At 39.8% G+C, this 25,489-nt stretch overlaps 4 non-coding genes across 4 annotated transcripts; 1 reads left to right on the forward strand and 3 right to left on the reverse strand.

The window, feature by feature from the left end:
* Positions 1-17,122: 17,122 nt before the first annotated feature.
* Positions 17,123-17,196, reverse strand: TRNAT-UGU (transfer RNA threonine (anticodon UGU)). Its single transcript has one exon. It is a non-coding gene; the product is annotated as a tRNA-Thr (tRNA).
* A 2,931-nt stretch (positions 17,197-20,127) lies between these two features.
* On the reverse strand, positions 20,128-20,209 carry TRNAL-AAG (transfer RNA leucine (anticodon AAG)). The gene has a single exon. It is a non-coding gene; the product is annotated as a tRNA-Leu (tRNA).
* A 1,852-nt stretch (positions 20,210-22,061) lies between these two features.
* Positions 22,062-22,134, forward strand: TRNAM-CAU (transfer RNA methionine (anticodon CAU)). Its single transcript has one exon. It is a non-coding gene; the product is annotated as a tRNA-Met (tRNA).
* Positions 22,135-24,655: 2,521 nt separating this feature from the next.
* Positions 24,656-24,729, reverse strand: TRNAT-CGU (transfer RNA threonine (anticodon CGU)). Its single transcript has one exon. It is a non-coding gene; the product is annotated as a tRNA-Thr (tRNA).
* Positions 24,730-25,489: the final 760 nt, after the last annotated feature.

Raw genomic sequence — 25,489 nt, forward strand, 5'->3', positions numbered from 1 at the left:
TCTTGGAAGGCACACACAAAGTAGTATGTGCATCAGGACCCAGGGGGAAGGAGCAGTGACCCAATAGGAGACTGACCAGACCTACCTGCTAGTGTTGGAGGGTCTCCTGCAGAGGCAGGGGGTGCCTGTGGCTCACTAGAAGGACAAGGACACTGGCAGCAGACGTTCTGGGAAGTACTCCTTGGCATGAGCCTTCCAGGAGTCTGTCCTTAGCCCCAACAAAGAGCCTGTAGCCTCCAGTGCTGGGTCGTCTCAGGCCAAAAACCCAACAGGGAGGTAACTCAACCCCACCCATCAGCAGACAAGCAGATTAAAGTTTTACTGAGCTCTGTCCACCAGAGCAACACCCAGCTCTAACCATCACCAGTCCCTCCCATCAGGAAACTTGCACAACCCTCTTAGATAGCCTCATCCACCAGAGGACAGACAGCAGAAGCAAGAAGAACTGCAGTCCTGCAGCCTGTGGAATGAAAACCACATTCACAGAAAGACAGACAAAATGAAAAGGCAGAGAACTATGTACCAGATGAAGGAACAAGATAAAACCCCAGAAAAACAAATAAATGAAGTGCATAGGCAAACTTCCAGAAAAAGAATTCACAATAATGATGTAAAGATGATCCAGGACCTTGGGAAAAGAATGGAGGCAAAGATCAAGAAGATGCAAGAAATGTTTAACAAAGGCCTAGAAGACTTAAAGAACAAACACCTAGAAGCACTAAAGAACAACAAAACAGAGATGAACAATACAATAACTGAAATGAAAAATACACTAGAAAGGGGACTTCCCTGGTGGTGCAGTGGTTAAGAATCTGCCTGCTAATGCAGTGGACACGGGTTCGAGTCCTGGTCTCAGAAGATCCCACATGCCACGGAGCAATTAAGCCCATGCACCACAACTACTGAGCCTGCACTCTAGAGCCTGTGAGCCACAACTACTGAGCCCACGTGTCACAACTACTGAAGCCCACGTGCCTAGAGCCCTTGCTCTGCAACAAGAGAAGCCACCACAATGAGAATCCTGTGCACCGCAACAAAGAGTAGCCCCTGCTCGCCACAATGACAGAAAGGTCATGCAGAGCAGTGAAGACCCAATGCAGCCAAAAATTAATAAATTTATTAAAAAAAGAAACACTAGAAGGAATCAATAGCAAAATAACTGAGGCAGAAGAATGGATAAGTCACCTGGAAGACTTCCTGGATGTCTTCCTGGAAGTCACCTGGAAGAATTCCACCTGGTGGAATTCACTGCTGTGGAACACAATAAAGAAAAAAGAATGAAAAGAAATGAAGACAGCCTAAGAGACCTCTGGGACAACATTAAATGCAACAACATTCGCATTATAGGGGTCCCAGAAGGAGGAGAGAGAGAGAAAGGACCCAAGAAAATATTTGAAGAGATTATAGTCAAAAACTTCCCTAACATGGGAAAGGAAATAGCCACCCAAGTCCAGGAAGCACAGAGAGTCTCAGGCAGGATAAACCCAAGGAGAAACATGCCGAGACACACAGTAATCAAACTGGCAAAAATTAAAGACAAAGAAAAATTATTAAAAGCAACAAAGGAAAAAAGACAAATAACATACAAAGGAACTCCCATAAGGTTAACAGCTGATTTCTCAGAAGAAACTCTACAAGCCAGAAGGGAGTGGCACAATATATTTAAAGTGATGAAAGGGAAGAACCTACAACCAAGATTACTATACCAGGCAAGGATCTCATTCAGATTCCAGGGAGAAATCAAAAGCTTTACAGACAAGCAAAAGCTAGGAGAATTCAGCACCACCAAACCAGCTCTACAACAAATGCTAAAGGAACTTCTCTAAGTGGGAAACACAAGAGAAGACAAGGACCTACAAAAACTAACCCAAAACAATTCAGAAAATGGTAATAGGAGCATACATATCGATAATTACCTTAAATGTAAATGGATTCAGTGCTACAACCAAAAGACACAGGGTCGCTGAATGGATACAAAAACAAGACCCATATATATGTTGTCTACAAGAGACCTCACTTCAGACTGAAAGTGAGGGGATGGAAAAATATATTCCATGCAAATGGAAATCAAAAGAAAGCTGGAGTAGCAATACTCATATCAGATAAAACACACTTTAAAATAAAGAATGTTACAAGAGACAAGGAAGGACACCACATAATGATCAAGGGATCAATCCAAGAAGAAGATATTACAATTATAAATATATATGCACCCAACATAGGAGCACCTCAATACATAAGGCAACTGCTAACAGCTATAAAAGAGGAAATTGACAGTAACACAATAATAGTGGGGGAATTTAACACCTCACTTACACCAGTGGACAGATCATCCAGACGGAAAATTAATAAGGAAACACAAGCTTTAAATGACACAATAGACCAGATAGATTTAACTGATATTTATAGGACATTCCATCCAAAAACAGCAGATTACACTTTCTTCTTAAGTGCACACAGAACATTTTCCAGGATAGATCACATCTTGGGTCACAAATCAAGCCTCAGTAAATTTAAGAAAATTGAACTCATATCAAGCCTCTTTTCTGACCACAACCCTATGAGATTAGAAATCAATTACAAGGAAAAAATGTAAAAAACACAAACACATGGAGGCTAAATAATATGTTACTAAATAATGAAGAGATCACAGAAGAAATCAAAGAGGAAATCAAAAAATACCTACAGACAAATGACAGCAAAAACACGATGATCCAAAATCTATGGGATGCAGCAAAAGCAGTTCTAGGAATGAAGTTTATAGCAAAACAATCCTACCTCAAGAAACAAGAAGAATCTCAAACAAACAATCTAACCTTACACCTAAAGGAACTAGAGAAAGAAGAAGAAACAAAACCCAAAGTTTGTAGAAGGAAAGAAATCATTAAGATCAGAGCAGAAATAAGTGAAATAGAAACAAAGAAAACAATAGCAAAGATCAATAAAACTAAAAGCTGGTTCTTTGAGAAGATAAAATTGATAAACCTTTAGCCAGACTCATCAAGAAAAAGAGGGAGAGGACTCAAATCAACAAAATTAGAAATGAAAAAGGAGAAGTTACAACAGACACTGCAGAAATACAAAGCATCATAAGAGACTACTACAAGCAACTCTATGCCAATAAAATGGACAACCTGGAAGAAATGGCCAAATTCTTAGAAAGATACAAACTTCCAAGACTGAACCATGAAGAAATAGAAAATATAAACAGGCCAATCACAAGCACTGAAATTGAAACTGTGATTAAAAGTCTTCCAACAAACAAAAGTCCAGGACCAGATGGCTTCACAGGTGAATTCTATCAAACATTTAGATAAGAACTAACACCCATCCTTCTCAAACTCTTCCAAAAATTGCAGAGGAAGAAACACTCCCAAACTCATTCTATGAGGCCACCATCACCCTGATACCAAAACCAGACAGAAATACTACAAAAAAAGAAAATTAGAGACCAATATCACTGATGAATATAGATGCAAAAATCCTCAAAAAATACTAGCAAACAGAATCCAACAGCACATTAAAAGGATCATACACCATGATCAAGTGGGATTTATCCCAGGGATGCAAGGATTCTTCAATATATGCAAATCAATCAATGTGATATACCATATTAACAAACTGAAGAATAAAAACCATATGATCATCTCAATAGATGCAGAAAAAGTTTTTGACAAAATTCAACACCCATCTATGATAAATACCCTCCAGAAAGTGGGCATAGAGGGAACCTAGCTCAACATAATAAAGGCCATATATGACAAACCCATAGCAAACATCATTCTCAATGGTGAAAAACTGAAAACATTTCCTCTAAGATCAGGAACAAGAGAAGGATGTCCACTCTCACCACTATGATTCAGCATAGTTTTGGAAGTCCTAGCCATGGCAATCAGAGAAGAAAAAGAAATAAAAGGAATACAAATTGGAAAAGAAGAAGTAAAACTCTCACTGTTTGCAGATGACATGATACTATACATAGAGAATCCTAAAGATGCCACCAGAAAACTACTAGAGCTAATCAATGAATTTGGTAACGTTGCAGGATACAAAATTAATGCACAGAAATCTCTTGCATTCCTATACACTAACAATGAAATACCAGAAAGAGAAATTAAGGAAACAATCCCATTCACCATTGCAACAAAAAGAATAAAATATCTAGGAATAAACCTACCTAAAGAGGTAAAAGACCCGTAGTCAGAAAACTATAAGACACTGATGAAAGAAATCAAAGATGACACAAACAGATGGAGAGATATACCATGTTCTCGGACTGGAAGAATCAATATTGTGAAAATGACTATACTACCCAAAGCAATCTAGAGATTCAATGCAATCCCTATCAAATTACCAATGGCATTTTTTTACAGAACTAACTAGAAAAAAATCTTAAAATATTTATGGAGACACAAAAGACTCTGAATAGCCAAAGCAGTCTTGAGGGGAAAAAACCGGAGCTGGAGGAATCAGACTCCCTGACTTCAGACTATACTACAAAGCTACAGTAATCAAGACAATAGGATACTGGCACAAAAACAGAAATATAGATCAATGGAACAGGATAGAAAGCCCAGACGTAAACCCACGCACCTATGGTCAACTAATCTATGACAAAGGAGGCAAGGATATACAATGGAGAAAAGACAGTCTCTTCAATAAGTGGTGCTGGGAAAACTGGACAGCTACATGTAAAAGAATGAAATTAGAATACTCCCAAACACCATCCACAAAAATAAACTCAAAATGGATTAAAGACCTAAATGTAAGACTGGACACTATAAAATTCTTAGAGGAAAACATAGGAAGAACACTCTTTGACATAAATCACAACAAGACCTTTTTTGACCCACCTTCTAGAGTAATGGAAATTAAAAAAAATAAACAAATGAGACCTAATGAAACTTAAAAGCTTTTGCACAGCAAAGGAAACTATAAACAAGATGAAAATACAACCCTCAGAATGGGAGAAAATATTTGCAAATGAAACAATGGACCAAGGATTAATCTCCAAAATATATAAACAGCTCATGCAGCTCAATATTAAAAAAACAAACAACCCAATCCAAAAATGGGCAGAAGACCTAAATAGACATTTCACCAAAGAAGACATACAGGTGGCCAAGAAGCACATGAAAAGCTGCTCAACATCACTAATTATTAGAGAAATGCAAATCAAAACTACAATGAGATATCACCTCACACCAGTTAGAATGGGCATCATCAGAAAATCTACAAACCACAAATGCTGGAGAGGGTGTGGAGAAAAGGGAACCCTCTTGAACTGTTGGTGGGAATGTAAATTGATACAGCCATTATGGAGAACAGTATGGAGTTTCCTTAAAAAACTATAAATAGAATTACCTTATGACCCAGCAATCCCACTACTGGGCATATATCCAGAGAAAACCATAATTCAAAAAGACACATGCACCCCAGTGTTCATGGCAGCACTATTTACAATAGCCAGGTCATGGAAGCAACCTAAATACCCACCAACAGAGGAATGGATAAAGAAGATGTGGTACATATATACAATGGAATATTACTCAGCCATAAAAAGGAACAAAATTGGGTCATTTGTAGAGACGTGGATGGACCTAGAGACTTTCATACAGAGTGAAGTAAGTCAGAAAGAGAAAAACAAATATCCTATATCAATGCATATATGTGGAATCTAGAAAAATGGTACAGATGAACCAGTTTAGAGACACGGATGTAGAGAGCAAACGTATGAACACCAAGGGGGAAAAGCGGGGTTGGGGTGGTGGTGGGATGAATTGGGAGATTGGGATTGACATATATACACTAATATGTATAAAATAGGTAACAAATAAGAACCTGCTGTATAAAAATAACATAAAATAAAATTCAGAAAAAAGGATACTTCAAAAATAAAATAAAAAGATAAAGTTAAAAAAAAAAAAGAAAAACCCTTCACAAATAATCCATGACCAGAGCTGCTGTAAGTAAAAGTAGATGGTCACTCACAGCACACACACACGCACACACACACACACACACACACACACACACACACACAAGAGTTAGTACCTGCACTTTAGAACTCAAAATGCCATGACTTTATTTGGGACTGTGGCAGGCTGTTGATTGCCTACTAAATAAGTAGCTCCTTTTTATTAGATAACAGAAATCTAATTTTTTATTTGTGTCCTTTGGCACCTGGAATAAAGTTTACATTTCTCGGCTACCCTTGAAGCTGAGTTGTGGTCATGTGACTAAATTCCGGCTAATTCAATATAAGAAGACATATACTGTCCTGAGAAGGCTCCGTGAAAGATGCTGACTGATTTGGGAGTCCCTTTTTGGCCCTTCCTGCTGACTGGAATGTAGAATTGATGGCTGATGCTTCAGCAGCCATGCAGAGGATGGTGAAAAGTGGAAGGGACCTGGATCCCTGATGATTCCATGGAGTAAAAGCAACAACCCTAAACTATCTACCTTTAGACTTCTTTTACTCGAGAAGAATACAGCTTGTGTATTTTTCAGATCTTTATTACCAGTAGCTGATCATAAATTCTGATGTAGGTGTCTGTACTTTGACTCCCTATCTAGGGTTTTCTTTTCCTTTTTTTTTCCTTAAATGTGATGCCATCATCTCTGATTGAACCCACTATCTCTGCTTCCTCCTCTGAAACAATGATACTCAGGAAACGCAAGTTTGGAGGGAAGGCAGAGAATTAGAAAGAAATGACGCCTATGGTATTATAAGTGGTCTGAAAAAAAAGGAAGAGAGATTCTCAAGAGGGTCAATACTATTTAACCCAAGCCCATTTTTAAGTGACACCTTAGGAGTACTGCATACAGCCTCTGGGAGGTTCAGTGCTCAGAAAACTTGTTTATTCTAAGTGGAGTTACAGTAAGACATACATCAAATTTAATTGGAGAAACAACAAAGATAAAGAGGGCATTCAGGGCGTGAAGGGGGTTAGAATGGAAGACAAAGACATGGAAGCTGGAGTGTACTGCGGGGAGCTGGGGAAAGTGAGACCAATACAATAAGAGCAGAGAGCTCTTGTAGGATAGTGAAGAAAATAACATTTCTTCCTGGGACTAATTTGTAGAGGAGCCTCTTGAATGTCAGGTTGAGGAATTAAATACAGAAGCTTGAAGGCATTCACAAAAATCAATTGTAGAGGTTCAAGGGATCTTTGAGAGAATATATATTCTAATTCCATAATTCACAGATGAGGAATCTAAGGCCTAGAATGTGTGGGCGACTCGCCTAAGATCACACAGTGGCATAGTGGATACAAGAACCTAGTATCTTTCCTCACCCCATGTCAACCCCCTTTTAAAGCAACATCTAACAAGTTACTAAAGTCTTGATCACCACACATAAAGCAAAGGAAGAAAAAGTGAGGAAGAAAAGCAATGTCTAAACCTTTAACTACTCACTTCAGAAATGTTATGGTACTTTCAACTCTGGGTTATGGGTATGCATTTTCCTCTAAATTTCATGGTGGATAGGATGAAACAGGCCATTCTGAAGCTTTACATTTTAAATTAGTCAGACTTGAGGCCTAGAAATAGAAAATCTGGCTTAGCTCACTCCGAGAGAGAATCTAGTCTGTAGATACTTTGATGTCAGAGAAATTGAGACGGTGACAGATATGGAGAGTGCTCATGTAGCTTCTCTGAATTCTATGAGAAACAAATGCTGCTTAACATTCTTACTAGAGTAATTAAAGCAATGTGATTTTTTTTTTTCCACGCCACTTGCGGTATTTTAGTTCCCTGACCAGGAATCGAACCTGAGCCCTCAGCAATGAGCGCTCAGAGTCCTAACCACTGGATCACCAAGGAATTCCCAAAGTGATTTTGATTAGTTGTGTTTTTTTTTTTTTTTAATGTTGAAAAAGACCTGATCTCTGTTTAAAGGCTCTTCCACACTTAGAACACACAGGGTTTTTCTTTGTTGTGGATTCTCTGGTGTTCAGTAAGATTTAAGCTCAGTCGGAAGGCCTTCCCACACTTGTCACATTCTTAGGGTTTCTCCCCAGTGTGAATTCTTTGATGTCTAGTAAGGTCAGAACTTCCACTGAAGGCTTCAGAATGGGGGCTGGTTGCCACAGGGAAGCAGCCATGTGTTTAGAGGGTTGGAACTTTCAGCCCCATCCCCTGACTCTGGGGAGGGGAGGAGGCTGGAGATTGAGTTAGTCACGTATGGCCAGTGATTTACATAATCATACGGCAACCTCCATAAAAACCACTGAGTAATGTGGTTTGGAGAGCCTCCTAGTTGGTGACCACATTGAGGTGTAAGGGAGCCATGCCCTGAAAGTGAGTGGAAGCTCTGCCCACTGCCCCTCCCTTGCCCTATGCATATCTTACATTTGGCTGTTCCTCAGTTGTATTTTTTATAATACATTGGTAAAAATATGTGAAATGTTCCCTTGAGGGGCTTCCCTGGTAGTCTAGAGGCTAAGTCTCTGGGCTCCCAACGCAGGGGTCCAAGGTTCCATCCCTGGTCAGGGAACTAGATCCCGCATGCTGCAACTAAAATATCCTGCATGCTGCAACGAAGATCCCAAGTGCCGCAACTAAGACCCAGCGCAGCCAAATAAATAAATATTTTAAAAAATGTTTTCTTGAGTTTGGTGAGCTGTTCTAGGAACTCTTGACTTTGTAGCTGGTTGGTCAGAAGTACAGGTGGCCTGAACTTGTGATTGGCATCTGAAGCGGAGGTATTAGAGCAGGCAGATAGCTAGATATGAGCAGAGAAAGGGGGTGGGGGGCACGGGTCAGGTGACAGGAAACCTTACATCTTGAGGCGACAGGAGTCCTAGAGGCAAAGAAAGGCGGCAAAAGGTGGGAATCTCTGGCTTCCAAATGTAACCTTTTGCTTGTTACGCCCTCATTACAATAAAATTAGCCTTGCAGAAAAGAAGTACTCATGATGCACCGACACCATGACACTTACAATCAAGACCAAGAAAGGGCAAAAATTCCTCCTCCCCCGGGGAAGGTGGAGCTGGGATGAAAATCAGGAAATTTGACTCCAAACCCCTCCCTCCTCAATGAATATTTTCTGCCCAGTCATTTTTCACACCCTATATAACCAGCTTGCCGAAGGAACTCAGAGCAGCTGCTCACCTGAGCCTGCCTGCTCTCCCTCCTGAGAGTGTACTATCAATTAATAAATCCTCACTTTGCTTTCTTAGCCTCTGTGTCTCGTCTCTGAAATCTTTCTGAGATGAGACAAGAACCTACTCTCCAGTAACAGAGGCAGTTTTGTGGAACTGAGCCCTTAACCTGTGGGGCCTATGATAACTCTGGGTAGTTAGTGTCAGAATTGAATTGAATGTAGGACACCCAGTTTGTTTCAGAGAATTGGTTGTTGTGGGGAAAAAACCCAACACATTTGGTGTCAGAAGTGGTAAACACAACACACAAAGGCTTAGAGGCTTACACACAGCCACATAGTGGTGTAAGGCCATGGTGCCAAGCAGGACACATTCAGTACAGCCTAGCCAGTGAAATACATAGGCCTTATACAGCCTGTATAAGTGATGTTCTTGTTGGGCACCCCCAGGTTGAACAGCTTTTGGGGTAGAGTTGCGCTGGTGAAACAGAGGTCCAAAAAAGAGAGGCTTGTGAGGAAGAAATACATAGGACTTTGGAGTTGGGAATCTATTTGAGAGACCAGAATAATAGCAATGTTTCCCAACAGTGTGAACATGTAGGAGATTAGGAGGGCAAAGAAGAGAGGAAGATCCAACCATGGATATTTGGTAAAGCCCATGAGAATGAAATCCTCTGGAAAACTTTCATGCATGTGCTTCATTGAATTTTGATGGGAGACACCTGCTAAAATCAAGGAAGAGAAGGGTGATTTTAAAAACCCTGAGTTGGCAGAAGTTTTGACGATAACAGGAAAAAAATACTTTTATGGGGGAGCAATTTCTACCCTCAGTAGAAATCATAACAACATTAATGCATATAATAATTATATTTAATAAGTCACATTTGAAAAATCCTTTCAGTAGAGAAAGTGGTTTCATTTTTTCCCCCTAAATCAAAGCCCTATGTGATGGGTTAGTGGACATTCATTATTTGTTATGGCTCTTCTGTATGATTAAAGAAGTCAATGAGAGGTGGTCTTCTCCCAGCTACCTTGCAGCTAAGGGAATATGTGACCTAACAGGTGGGGTCTTGGGTAGGTGCTTAGGTAATGAAGGTAGAGCCTTCATGTATGGGCTTAGTGCTCTTATAAAAGAACCCACAGCAATTCCTGTCCTTTCCACTATGTGAAGTTACAGCTACAAGGTGCTATCTATTAACCAAAAAGTGGGCTTTTACCAGACACTGAAACTGCCAGTGCCATGATCTTGGATTTCCTAGCCTCCAGATCTGTGAGATAAATGTTGCAATAGGTCTCCTGGTCTCTGGCATTTTGTTATAGCAGCCCAAATGGACTAAGACATATGTCATCAGGGAAATACAAATTAGAACAACAATCAGATTCTACTACACACCTATTAGAGTGGCCAAAATCGAGAACAATGACACCAAATGCTAGCAAGGATGTGGTACAATAGGAACTCTCATTTGCTGGTGGGAATACAAAATGGTAGGGCCACTTTGGAAGACAGTCTGGCAGTTTCTTACACAGCTAAACATACTCTTACCGTATGATCCAATAATCACACTCCTGGGTATTTACCCACATGAGCTGAAAACTTACATCCACACAAAAGCCTGCACAAAGATGTTTGCAACAGTTTTACTCATAATTGCCAAAATTTGGAAGCAACCAAGATGTCCTTCCAAAGGTGAATGGATAAATAAACTGTGGTACATCCAGACAATGGAGTACTATTCAGCGCTAAAGAGAAACAAGCTGTGAAGCTATGAAAAGACATAGAAGAACCTTGAATGCTAATTACTAACTGAAAGAAGCCAATCTGAAAAGGTAATATACTGTATGATTCCAACTATCATACAGTATGTTTGGAAAATGCAAAACTATGAAGACAGTAAAAAGATCAGTGGTTGCCAACGTTTAGGAGGGAGGGATGACTAAGTAGAGCACAGAGGATTTTTAGGCAGTGAGCCTACTCTGTATGATATTATAATGGTATATACATGTCATTATACATTTTTACAAACTCATAGAATGTACAATACCAAGAGTGAACCATAATGTAACTGTGGACTTCAGGTGATTATGATATGTCTGGGTAAGTTCATCAGCTCTAACAATTGTACCACTTTGGTGAGGGATGAAAGTAAAGGGGGAGGCTATGCATGTGTAGGGGCAGGGGTTATATGGGAAATTTCTGTACTCTTGCTGAGTTTTGCTATGATGTGAAACTGTTCTAAAAATAAAATCTTAAGAAAATTGTGATACTTCCTTACTGAGTGGGATGCAGAGTAAAAGGAACAATTCTCCTGATGGCCCTCTCCAAACCCATCAGGTAAACAGGGTTCGATTGCTGCAGGCTCTGCCAGGGCAAGAAACATTACAGGTCCTTGTTAATTTGGGGCAGAAATTTGGAGACCGTATATGGGAATGAATTCTTAGAGTGTTTGACCCAAGAAATTAGATATGAATTTGTCATAATTGTTACATCTACCAGAGAGACTTGTTTCAATTTACTGGCTGGAGCCATGAGTACGGTTTTTTTGTTTTGTTTTGTTTTGTTTTGTTTGCAGTACGCGGGCCTCTCACTGTTGTGGCCTCTCCCGTTGCGGAGCATAGGCTCCGGACGCGCAGGCTCAGCGGCCATGGCTCACGGGCCCAACTGCCCCGCCACATGTGGGATCTTCCCGGACCGGGGCACGAACCCGCGTCCCCTGCATCAGCAGGCGGACTCTCAAGCACTGCGCCACCAGGGAAGCCCCATGAGTACGGTTTTAATTGTTGGTTGTTTTTTTTTTTTTTTTTTTTTTTCTGTTTTTTTAGTCAACACTAAAACCTGGTCACTTTAAAGTGACCCATCTAAATGATGTTGATTTGTCAGAATTCCCTTAGCATATAGTAGAAGGTCCCTGAAGATGTGTGTGGATTATGTAATAAAAACAGACTGGTGTTGAGGACAAGATCCCTTGTCATGTCTCCAAAAACAAACAAACAAATACAACAGGAATTGTACCATCTGACCATCTGTGAGAATTGAGAAGGTATTTTTTTTTAATGTAACCAGAGTTCACTAAACGATTCCACTGTGACTAATGTTTATGCAGTCATGAAAGTGTAAACTCTCCATGCTGATATAACCAAAAAGGATGATATAAGAGTATCTGGAGAGTAAGACATAGACATTCTCTCTCTCTCTCTCTCTTTCTGTCTCTTGTCCTCGCTCTTTCTCTTTGTTATGTAAAGGTTAAAGTTTCTCATTTTTTATAGTAAGTGATAAATAAGTCATATTTAAAACTAAAAAAACACAAATAGAATAAAGACTTGTTATTAAGAAGTATGGGTAAATAGAAGAAAACACTGAAATTATTAAAAATGTGTTACCTTGAGAGACCAGGAATTGAGAGTGAGGAATGATGAAGAAGGGAACTGCTATTTTTCATTATAAGCCCATAGTATTATTTTATTTTTTTTAACTTTGAACGCATATGTCTTTAATATAAATGAAAATTAAATAAGAAGGAATGGAAAGGATCTGAATATTTGTCAATGATGGTGAAGGCATTAGAGTCGTACACATTGTTTGAAAGCATGGAAAGCACATATCATCACTTACTGCAGCATGGAGTGCATAACATGGTGTAGTGAAAAACCAGGTTGCAAAAATAACTTGGGGCCAGGATATGGAAAATCTTGAATACTAGGTTAAGGAGTCTGATCAAATGAAGATTTTTATTTTTCAGAAGAGGTGTGAAATGATTGGAGCAGCATTTAAAAACATTTATTATGGCTGAATAACGAGGGATTCAAGAAGAGACTGGAAGTTGGGAGCTCAGTGGGGAGGCTACTGCAAGAGTCTATGGGAGAGAGGCTGAGAACGTTAGCTCGGAGAGTGGTGGTGGGAATCAAGAGCAAGGTATGAATGTAGGAGAGAGGAAGGAGCTGAAAGAACATTTGAAGTTTTAATCTGAGGTGCTGAAAGAATGGAAATTCAATTAAGAGAAAGAAGCATGTATATGAGGATTGATCAGAATACATGATTTAACCAAAAAAGACCTCCCAAAAAAGATAAATTTAAAGCTTGACTCATAACAATTGGTCCTGAGGGTCCATTCACCAGAGGATGGATTCCTGCTTCATCCAGACACGTCTAGGTCAATTTGACAAACTATACATTTATATACAACCACTTGAATTCATGGCTAGGATGGTTTGTTGCAGCTGTTTAACCACCAAGGACAGGGACGGGGACAGAAAGAGGGAGAGGAAGGGAGTGTGTCTCCAAAAACAGAAAAGAAATCGCCTACATTTGCCAGGAAGTTCATGCATTTGTGTATAAAATGGCTGAGGAAAAGAGTAAAACAAGATCCCATTGCCCCCCACCCCACCTCGCAAATCCTCAATATTTTATCATTGGTTATTCCTTATATTGTTTGATCCTCAAATTTATCTTCACAGTATTGGCATTTATTCATTCATTCATTCATTCATTCACTTTAAAGCAAAAAGATAAAAACTTTATTACTGGGAAATTCTTGCTGGTCTTCACATAGAGATGTGACAAAAATGACAGAGTATTAGTTTTAGAGAATTGATTTTTAGTGACTCGACCTGCTTTCTCATTCCTCCCCATCTCCTAGATAATTGGACTTTTTGGACATAATTCTGGGATCAACATAATTTTGAACAAATGACAACCATTTGTTTGGCATAACGAGAATTCATTTAGCTCAAGGAGGCATCTTACCCTGCCTGATATTGCCAAAACTCAGAACCTTCGTTTTCTGTCTCAAAACAAAATGCAATACCATCTAGGCTGGTGTGGATAGAAAGAGACATCACTAGAACTTACCTCTTCTTATTTGAATCTGTATTAAGCAGATGTGTTTAGCTATAGAAGCTTAGTCAGGAGAAAGGTTGCAGAAGGGTTGGATTCCAAAAGTCCTGAGAGAGGGAAGCCAGTATGATCAGGTCAGCACTTCAATAAAAGCCACAAAAAGTCTTAATATGGCAGGTAGGGTGAATGTGATTCTGGAGGCGTTGGATAATCTCTCCTGGTTCCAAATCTGATTCAAAGGCAGATAAAACAAGTTCACATCCAATGTGCCAGTGATCCCATAGGGGCTGTCACTGGTGAATTAATCTCCCTGGAGACAGTATCTATCTTTTATTTATACTTTTGGTTGTGATTATAGATTGCATCAGTTCTTCCACTCATTAATCCTATCTTAATAGCAAGGGAGAGCAGGATTTACCCCAATAATTTTCAGAAAGAAAAAAATATTGTGCTATTAACAATAATGATGATAATAATGGCTTAACACATTCTAGACAATTTATATGAATTGTCTCCTAACAACTCCTTGAGGTGGGTACTATTATTGTCCTCATTTTATAGTTGAGGGACTGAAAGCTTAAAAAAGGTAAGTAATTTGTCCAAGGTTCATAAGGCTCACACACTTCCAGAACTCACACACCAGGTGGATGCTCTGCAAATGTCATGAGTAAACACAGGTTTTTAAAATATCTGTAGTGTTTGGGGTACGTGCTTATTTGGTCTTTTCAACCATATTGAAAGCTCCATGGGGGCAAGGTTTATGTCCTCTTTTTCAACTGGCTAAAGCACAGGGCTGATCAAATTAAGATCCTTCTTTTATTTCTTATGAATACAGGTATAATATCCACATCTCCATCACATGAAGACCACCTCAGAGCAGGTCACTCCTCAGAACAACGTAGAACTAAAGAAGCAACTGAATAAGTACTTTAAAGGACAAATCCTTGCCTAATTGTCTGACAATGCTTTTTTTTCTCCTTTTTTATACTTTGTATTTTAATTTTGGGGGGATGTTAATTTTGTAATAAAAATTGTTTTTATTCATGAAATCATTCACTCTTTTTAAAAAATAGTTTGTACATTTGGTGCCATGTTGAGAATGGCCTTCTCCACCTCAAGATATTATAAATATTACCTACATTTTGTGTAATATTTTATGTTTTTACTTTAAATATTTTATAACAGTATTTTCTGTTTTTACATAAACATTACATATTTTTACATTTAAATCTTATTACCTAATACAAAGTGTCTGACAAAACTTTTATCTCAACACTTTCTTCACATCCAAAAACTCCCTTTTCAGGCTGAACTTCAAAAGTTATTAGATGCTGTCATGACTGAGTTGTTGCTCAGAGCTAGGCCATACAGTCCTCCCTCTTCCTACTTGTTATAGACTGGATGTGTTCTCCCAAAATTCACATTTGGAAGCCCTAATCCCTAATGTGACATTTTGAGACAGGGCCTTTAAGGACGTAATTTATGGTTAAATGAGGTCATAAGGGTGGGGCCCTAATCCAATAAGACTGGTGTCCTTATAAGAGGAAGAGACACCAGAGCTACCTTCTGCTCTCACTCTCACTCCCATTCTTCCCTTACACGTACAGAGGAAAGCCATGTGAGGACACAGTCAGAGGGGGCCTTCTACAAGGCACGAAGAGAGGTCTCACCAGAAACCAAGTCTGATGGCACCTTGATTTTGGACTTCTAGTTCCAGAACTATGAGAAAATAAACTTCTGTTATTTCAGCCACCCAGTCTGTGATACTTTATGGCAGCCCTAGCTAATACACTGTGTTTAAATCTAAAGAATCAGGGCATGAAGACAGCATGTCCAAGGCAAAAAAATAAAACAAAACAAAAAACCAAAACCAAACAAACAAACAAACAGAGCCTAGGAGATGAAGAAGATTATCTCAGTTTGTTAGTTATATGTCCTGCTCGTTTTTTTGTGGAGAACCTCCTACATAGATTTCTGAGGTTTTATTTTATATTTTCCTCCTCCCTAAGTCAAACGAGTTAAGCAACTGTTCACTGGGCTGATTATCTTCTAGCAGAAAACAGACAGTTATCTCAGGATCCCTAAACCCTAGGATTAAGGTTTGAGATCAGTCCAAGTTGCTTAATTTTATTTAGCTCTGCAGCCAAAAACTTCATTCTTGACTCTAATCAAATAGAAGACAGATATCATGAGAGAAGCATGGATTCCAGAATCAGACAGACCTGAGTTTGAAATTGAACTTTGTCACTTACTCTGTCACTGTGAATATTATTGAACCTATTTCCTCATCTTCAAAGAGCTGATCATAACACATATTTGACAGGATTGTTGGGCTGATTAAATGACAGCATGTCTGGAAACTCTTGGAATGTAGTAGACTTCCAATAATGCTAACTAGATGACAAAGAGGGTAAGTAGATGTTCATGAATTAGTACAAACGTGCTAATAGCATAGCTGGACCTCACTTTCAGTTCTGCTCTGTGTGTAATATTTTAAACAGGATTTTTGCAAATGTGATTCACTTGCTTCAAAATCACTTGGAGTGCTTGTTAAAAACATACATTTCTGGGCCTTTCATCAAAACAGAATTAAAACCTCTGGGGATGAGTCCCAAGAAACTGTGTTTTAACTAGTTCCCTGGGTGATTTAAATGTCTACTAAGCTTGGGAATCATTGCATTATAGGATCATTCCATTTTTTAAATTGCAGAATTAAAGTTCAGTTTTTAGTGGGGCCAATATATGTATTCCCTTTGGGACTAAAGCCCTTCCTTGAAGACTGAGGGCGTATAAGCAAATGTAAATTACTGTTATTACAATTTAGTAATATTTGGAAAATCATATATAAAACATAACATAATGCTGAGTTTCCTAGAATCACTAATAAATTACATGGGAATTCAGAAAAAAGCTTTAAGAGTTGGTACAGTTTTGTTGCTCCCTGCCCCCAATTAAAAAAGAGAGGACAGGGAACTTCAGCAAAGATGAAAAACAGAAGGTCATTTTCTTTCTGTTTCCATAAAGTGACCCACCACCTTTTCCTTAGGAGTGAGAATTTTTGTAGTCACAGCTGCTTTTGAATGAGTGGATCAGAATTCACAGTAATACTGAGTACGGTGGAGAATTAGTAGTAATGAGGGTTTGCTGAAGAATTTGTCTTCCTAGGGAGAGGGAAAAAGCCAAGGCCCCACTGGGACTCGAACCCAGGATCGCCTGTTTACAAGACAGGCGCTTTAACCAACTAAGCCATGGAGCCCACACATAAGTGTCACTTTGTTCTAGATCTGTCCTTACCGTGAGATTAAATATTCCTGACGTAGTTTTTGTGATTCAGTGCAGCTTATTGTGAGAAAAGAGACAAACTCCAAGAAGACGTTTTGCTTACTTAGATGCGCTGCAGAGCTAATACAAGCAGGAAAAGTTTCGGGCAGCTTGAATGTTGGGACCAATAGCACTTCAATTAGTCGAAGGATAACCATCAGTAAAAGTCGAGGCTACTCACTTTTTCCAATTAGGATAAAGTCTTCTAAAAGCAAAATTTGCTGTTACTGCACCTCGTCTTCTGTAACTAAGATTCTTCATTCCAATAAACTAAGTGAGGAACTCTAAAAATGGAACTCCACTAGAAGGCTCTTAGACCGCCGGGCTAGGGCACCTAGTGTCCCTACACGTCACTTGCACTTAGCAAGCAGTGACTTGGAGGGGAAGAATCGGGAGCGGAGAAGAGGGGGCTGGGAGTGTAGAGTTCAGCTACACAGTCAGTCACATCGCTCTCAAAATCCTAAAACGCCAATGTCAAGGTCGCTGTAAAGACTCCGATCAGACAACCACAGGTGTAGAGCCCCTTGGAGTGGGGGACGGGGAGAGGCGGAATGGTCCCCTGCTGGCCACAAGGTGTTTCCTGGATCCAGGTACAATCCTCCTTAGGTGAAGAGCCTTACGGTTCCAGAGAATCACCCGTTGACCACTCCCTGCCCACCAAGTGCCTGATTTCCAGTGCAATAATAGGTCGTCAACTCGCAAAGAGGGCAACACCTTCTTCCTTCTAACTCGGTTCCTTCACCCCGCGATGACTCGCCCTTTCCCCCCCTGTCGCATCCCCCGCGGGGACGAGCAGAGAGCTAGGTCTGAGGGCGGTCCCCTGATCGCGACTGCGGGCCACCTGAACGCCCAGAAGGCTTTACGGGGAGCTGACTGGGGGGATCGTGGTAGGATTAAGCAGGTGACGCTCGCAGATGCGCCTCTGATATTCCCAGGGGTAGGAATCGAAGCTCCTATTTTGTACAAAGAAAGCACAGAACTTTCTTAATATTTTTTGGAAATGAGAAAAACGTTTGATTAAAACGTTTGGAGGTAGTGTGGGAACCTTCTAGGATGCAGCATTAAGTCTCTAATTTCTTTAGAAACATGGGTTCAAATCCCACCGCCACATCCCAGCCCCCTCAGGTCGGCAAGTGGAACCCCAGTAAACAAGCTCTTCCCTAAAAGCTAACGGAGAATTCACACTTCGGGGAATTAGTTTAGGTGAGAAGAGTTCTTTCACCGAGGGCAAGAACCTAAGGGTGTGGGAAACTCTCCTAATCCAGTCCTTTCTTCTTTCCAATTCGTGAGTTTCTCAGAGACATCCAAACTACAGAACTACAATGAAATAATATTTTCTACCTAACAGACTGGTAAACAAACAAACAAAAATTGTTTGTGGTAGCGTTGCCTATTAGCACTTGAAGACATTGTATGAGTTTCCTGTGGCTTCTGTATCAAATTACCAGAGCTCAGTGGCTTAAAACAACAGAAATTTATTTTCCCACAGTTCTAGAGGCCAGAAGTCCAAAAAGTCAGTATCACTGGGCAGAAATCAAGGTGCTGACAGGGTCATACTCCCTGTTGAGGCCGTAGGGGAGAATCTGTCCTTGCCTCTTCCAGCTACCGGTGGCAGCCAGCCTTCCTTGCTTTGTAGTTGCATTACTCCTATCTTTGCCTCTGTATTCACATTGTCTTCTCCTGTTCTGTCTCTGTGTACTCTCCCTATGCCTCTCAAGGACACTTGCAATGGCATTTAAGCTCCACCTGGATAATGCAGGATAAAGTCCCCATTTTGAGATCCTTAACTTAATCTCTTCTGCAAAGACTCCACCTTTTGTTTTTGGGTTTTTTTTTTTTTTTTTTGGCCATATAAGGTAATATTTACAGTTTCCAGGGATTAGGATGGAGATATCTTTTGGAAGACCATTTTTTAGTCTACCCTACAGTATTAACATATTGATTCCTCCACCCACAAGCAAGAGATTAACTGGTTATAACTTCAGTTTATTTCTCTGTAAAATGGGAATAATCATATGAACTTTCTTATATATTACTGAGAACATAATACGACAATGTAAAGAACTATAACAGTATCTGGGGCTTAGTAAGAACTAAATGGCTGTTAATTCTCATTGTCACAGGAATGCTCTGTGCTGGCCAGGGTGTCAAGGAAACAGGCCCTTCCTTGGCTCTATAAGAGGATAAATTAGTAACATTTAGGGAAGACTAAGACAAGAACCACTGAAATTACCATCACACATATGATTTGATTTAGCAATTGCACTTTTAGAAAGTTCTCTAGTATACACCCTTATGAAATGCAGATATTATTTATTTCAAGATTGTTTATTTGTTAAATGTGGCTGGTTAAATTTAAGATATATCCATAACATGGAATACTTTTGAGACAAAAGAAAAAGAAAAGAAGCTCTTTCTATGTTGATATGAAAACCACGGCAAAATACGAAAAGTAATAAAGGCAAGATGCAGTAGAATGGGTTTGAAAAGTGCAAAATGTGAGGAAAATAATAGATTTCTACTGGCTTGCATGCAAAAAGTATACCTTCAAGGTAACTCCAGGCTCTAACATGTTTGCGTGAGGAACCAGAATCCGGTGCTGGGGGGAAATGAAGTGGGATGAAGGTAGACTTTCACTGTATATCTATTTTAGTAATTTTGAACCATGTGGAAATTTCACTTATTTCTGTACGAACATTTAAAAAACATTCAAAAGAATTCCCTTAGATACTAAATCCTGTTCTTCGATACAAACAATTGGCAGTCAGACTTTTTTTGTTTTTCCCTTAGTTACCCCTGAAGTTGGAAAAAAATGTTTTCTTAACCTCAAGCAATTTTTTCAAAGAAGCGGGTTTAATAACAAGGCTGGCAGCGGTGGGATTCGAACCCACGCCCCCAAAGAGACTGAAGCCTTAATCCAGCGCCTTAGACCGCTCGGCCACGCTACCACACAAGTAAACGGTTTAAAGCTCTCCTTAACACTTTAAAAGACACAAGTCTGTTCTCTCGCGTGTTATTTTTTTTTCTAGAGCATTTGCCACCACGCCCCTCCCCCCCCCCGCCCCAGACAACTGTCATCCCACTACCAATAAAATCTGCAAATAGATTCCTACTTCGGGAGACACATTTTTGCCTCCTATGCTATGTTTGTGATACTCGAAAGTAAAGGGAGAAGCAGCCACTGCATAATATCCCTCAAAAGAAGAAAATCAGTCGTTACAAAAAATGATTAGAAATCACCGCCGCCGATGCAGCACCGGAACTCTGAGGACGCAGAGATCAAGAGTTTCCAATTTGTCAACTGCGTTTGGGCGTCAGCAGCGGGAAGTTACTTTTAATGTCCTCACCTAGAAAAAGGAAGCTCCCTTTCCCACTCACTCGGAACTTGAGTCAGGGTTTGTATGTCTGTGTGTGATTTCTTATTGAAGGAAACAGCTGCGCAAGCAGACCTACCTTTTGCTGAATGTGATCATGGTCTTAATTTACAAAGTTCAGGGAGGGAATTAGTTTGCTTTTGGTGCGGGGTGTCCCATCCTCTCCAGGCCCAGAGAGGACGCGTTCTACCTGCTCCAACCCCACCAACGCGAACTGGGCGAGTCCCTTGGTCTTTTTTCCCCCGGTCTCTGCCTGCAGGCGGCTCATCCTCTCGCTGACTGGCCTATCCATTATATGCTGCACCGTTTAAGTGAGCCCTAGTGCCACTGTTTCACATCGACTGCATAGCCACAAGCCTACTGGCAAGTCACTTAAACTTACTGGGTCTTACTTTTCTCATACGTAAACTGGAGACAATAATAAGACTTGCCTAAAGTGATAGATAGGTAGATAGATAGGTAGGTAGATAGATAGATAGATAGATAGATAGATGGTCAATACATGTAAGATGCATATAAATTGCTTAAAAGAGTACCTCGCCCATAATAAGCACTTAATACAGTTTGCTATCATCATTTGTATCACTTACTAGTATTCATTGAACAACTTTTTTGTGTGTGTCAAGTGTTCAGTCTTTTAAATAATACTGTGAGATATTATCCCATTTTACAGATAATGAAGTTTTTAAAATTGACATATTACCAAGAAAACCAAGTGAATTATTTTTCCTAACTTAATAGATGGCACATACAAGATTTACACTTCAGTCCTACAGTTTCCATTTTGGGACCGTTTCTACTTTGCCGGATTGAAATCCAGTATATTCTTTCTCCATTCCCAATCATCTCACCTCATCTCTTCCACCTTATTTCGCCTCTGTTTACATTATTCTGGATTTCTAGCCAGAAGAGAAGGGCCTTCAGGTCATGGTCATGGTCATGGTCATGGTCATGATCAAAGACATCAATTGTAAGAGGAACATTGGCAGGCAAGGAAGTTCCAGAGCTAGATAAGGAGACAGCAGCTTTGCCCTCAGCAGAGCTAAACATTTTTGTGTGTCCTTCATTGTTGCAGTCTGGAAATCTTCATACCTGTGGACCCAGCTCAGGCCCCTCGTATCTGTATGTCACTTTCTACACATGTTGTGAAGTGGGGCAGTGTGAAATCTAATGAAGTCTAATGTCTCCCAGCACTAAGTGATGTTTAAGGCATAATGGAAAAAAATTCACCATGTGGCATATTTAATCAAGGATAAAATCCTGAAATAGTTTTGATCAATCATTATGACATACTCGGAACAACGGTAAACATATGCCCTAGCACATACTCTTATTTTTCACTCTATTCGAAAAATATAACTTCCTAGAAAGTTTGTATAAACATGAAAGAGAATCGATAGTTCTACTGAAAAAAAAATAGGCCAGTGCCTTCTTAGCGCAGTAGGCAGCGCGTCAGTCTCATAATCTGAAGGTCCTGAGTTCGAACCTCAGAGAAGGCAAAAGAGTTTTGTCACTTCTACAGACTCTCCTTTGAGAAAGAAACAGGCTGGTAAACAAAATTATCCCACTAATCGAGCTCTGAGATGTGAAATGTAGGTACTAGGACTAACTCCCAGTCAGTCAATCTGATGTGATTATACATGGGGCTGTAGTCCTTCAAGAAATTCAGCAGGTTTCTTTGGTACCAGTTTCCTTTGGCAGCAAGACAGTTTTTCAATATGTTGACTACAGTGCACACCCATACCATAAATCTGTATTAATTGTCTATTTGCTGCCCTAGAAAATTAGCAAAAATTTACCACCTTAAAATAGCAAAATTTATTATTTATCAGCTCTGGAGGTCAGAAGTCTGAAATGGGCCTTAAGGGGCTAAAATCAAGGTGTGGCAGAGCTGCCTTCTTTCTAGAGGCCCTGGAGAGAAATCATTCTTTGATTTTTCCAGCTTGTAGATGATGCCCCTATTCCCTGGCTCATGTTCACATCACTCTGACCTCTGCTTCTGTTGTCTCATCTCCTTCTCTTACTCTGACCCTCCTACCACCCTCTTATAAGGACCTTATGATTACATTGAACCAATCCAAATATCCAAGATAATCTCCCTATCTCGAGATTCTTAACTTAATCACATCCCTTTTGCCTTGCAAGATAGCATATTCACAGGTTTTAGAGATTAGGAAAAGGACATCTTAGTCTACCTGTTGGTCCTCAAAGATTCACACCCATCTCACATGGAAAAATATTAACCCCATTCCAAGTTCCCCCGAAGTCTTAACTCATTTTCAGCATCAACACATCTAAATTTCGTCAGTTCAAAAATTGCAAATATCATCACCTAAATTTGGAATGAGTGAGGCTCTGTGTATAATCAATTCTGGGCACAATTTTTACTTTATTGATTGCTTATTTATGTGCTAGATATCCTTCTAAAATATTTTATGTGTATTCACCTCTCAAGTCCTCCCATTAACTCTATTAGGTAGTCCTATTACTATTTCCGTTTCACACATGAGCACAGTGATGACCATTGAGATAAAGCAATTTGCCAAAGGTCCCTTAGCTAATAAGTGGAGCAGCTGAGGTTTGAATACAGGCAGTGTGAACTAGTTCAATAAAGCCCTAATCAAAATGAATGGAGGTGAGATCCAGGCATTGTTGGGAGTCAGGTTTCTGATTATTCAATATTGCTACTCATGGTTCTTAGAGTAATAATAGTAGCCACTTTGTAACTATTTCTCATTAAAAAGTTAAAAAATAATTTTTTAACATTTGCCAGTGATTTTACCAAAGGACAGGATGACACTCTTTGGTTACTCTGCTTCCACCCTATACTCTCCCCATATTCTTTCATTGCTTTATTTTTCTCTGCAGACTTCATCAGTATGTTATATGCTTACTTATTTTACACACTCATATCTTTATTTTCCGTGTCACCCCCCACCAGAATGTAAGATACGTAAGAGTAGTGCTTTTTGTTAGCTTTGTTCGCTGCTGTATTTCCTGCCCTTAGAAATATGCCTGGGGTGGTTACCAGAGGCAGGGATTGGGGGTGGCGGACAAAATGAGTGAAGGTGGTTAAAGGTACAAACTTCCACTTATGAGATAAATAAGTCCTGAAGATGTAATGTACAGGTTGGTGACTATAGTTAATGATACTGAATTGTATATTTAAAAGTTGCTAAGAGAGTAGATCTTAAAAGTTCCCATAACATGGGGGAAAAATGTAACTGAAAATAAAAGGAAAGAAAGAAAGAAGAAGAAAGACAGAAATATGCCTGGTACCTAAAAGACCAGCTTACGCTGTTGAATTAATTGATGAATAAATGTGAGACAAAAAGACACAGAAGTTCCATAAATCTTTAGGGTTGAAACTCAATTGCTTTAGATATCTGGCAGAATTCTCCAACTTGCTCTTTTCTCACAGCAATTTTGTCCTAGCTCTAGAATGTTTGTGTTTAGGACATTTTTCCTTCCAGTTAGTTGATCATCATTCCTGAAGTATTCTAGTGTTTTCCTTAAGAGAAATAACATGGGAATATACTGTTCAAAATGGCAAGCATGCCCCTGCAAACATCCTAATTTTCCTTTATAGCTAGTAGTGGATTCATTATTCGTTAATTTATCTTATTTAGTGAAATCAATTTTAGAGCTGGAGATTGTTAGACTCTAGAGAGATTATACATACCTTCCTGTTTGGGTACTTTAAACTGTAACACATTGTAGGTGCTCAGAAACATTTTACCACAGTTCAATGCAAAACCTATTTGAAAAGTGATTGAGGTAAAGTCATGTGCAGTATTCTTTGGAGGTGGTTTGCATTTGAATTGTCATCTCCCTAAGAATCTACTTCTCTTCAGAAGTAAGGAATCTGAGCAAACTTCAGTCGAATAACTTGTAATGTATCTGATTGAGTTCTAGCGCTGTAAGTTTGGTGAGAATTTGTGGGGGATTAGTAGTAAGACACAATTAACTCGCCAATATAAAATAAATTTTCAGGAAGAGTTGACTTCCGGGTAAAACGCAAGGCCCTACTGGGAGTCGAACCCAGGATCTCCTGTTTACGAGACAGGCGCTTTAACCAACTAAGCCATAGAGCCACCTGAAATATAAGGGCACAGCCAAATCTACCCCATTTTACTTCGATTGGGTGAAAAAAATGACTTTACACTGTCTAGTGTTAATCTGTTGCCTTTAGAAAATATGCCAACTCCAGGGAGATGCTTCACTTCCTCAGAACGCGCTAGAGACGGAAAAATACAAAAGGAAAAGTAATAGGTAGGTGTAGCGTTAGACAAAGGATTTTTCTGTTATCCCAAGGAAAAGCGTTACAGAAAGTCGAGGCTAGGAAATAAGTGGTAAAGACTTTTACAAGGAAATATGTCTTTTAAAAACTATATGTAATTTTTTTTAAACCCTCAAGGATTTGCATGAAATAACTGGCCATATGTGACAAAGTAACTCATTTGAGGTACCTGAAGGTGCCGGATTGGTGAGAGGAGGAACGTGCATCTCTCGGGTGGAGCCGAGGAGGCTGGGCGTTAAGGCCATCTTCCTTCAGCTACAGGTGTCAGCCCGTTTAGTTTCCCTCCAAATCCCGTGCTGTCATTCTCAAGAGCACGGTCAAGACCTGTTGTAACAACCTTCTACCTGGAGCCTCTCAGGAGGGGTGTGGAGGTGGGAGTGCAGACAGGGAGGCAGGAACCTCTGCAGCTTCCGCCTCAGGAAATTTGGTGAGCATCTGAAAAAATCCAACCAGGAAAAAGGCTGTTTACTTCGGTTCCTCCCAATTTTTGTCCTCCTCTGTTCCTCTCGGACTAGGTTTTCACACTCAGGTACTTCTGAAAATCAGCTCGTACA

Source organism: Mesoplodon densirostris, chromosome 10 (genome assembly GCF_025265405.1).
Source record: "Mesoplodon densirostris isolate mMesDen1 chromosome 10, mMesDen1 primary haplotype, whole genome shotgun sequence".
Classification (NCBI taxonomy): Eukaryota; Metazoa; Chordata; class Mammalia; order Artiodactyla; family Ziphiidae; genus Mesoplodon; species Mesoplodon densirostris.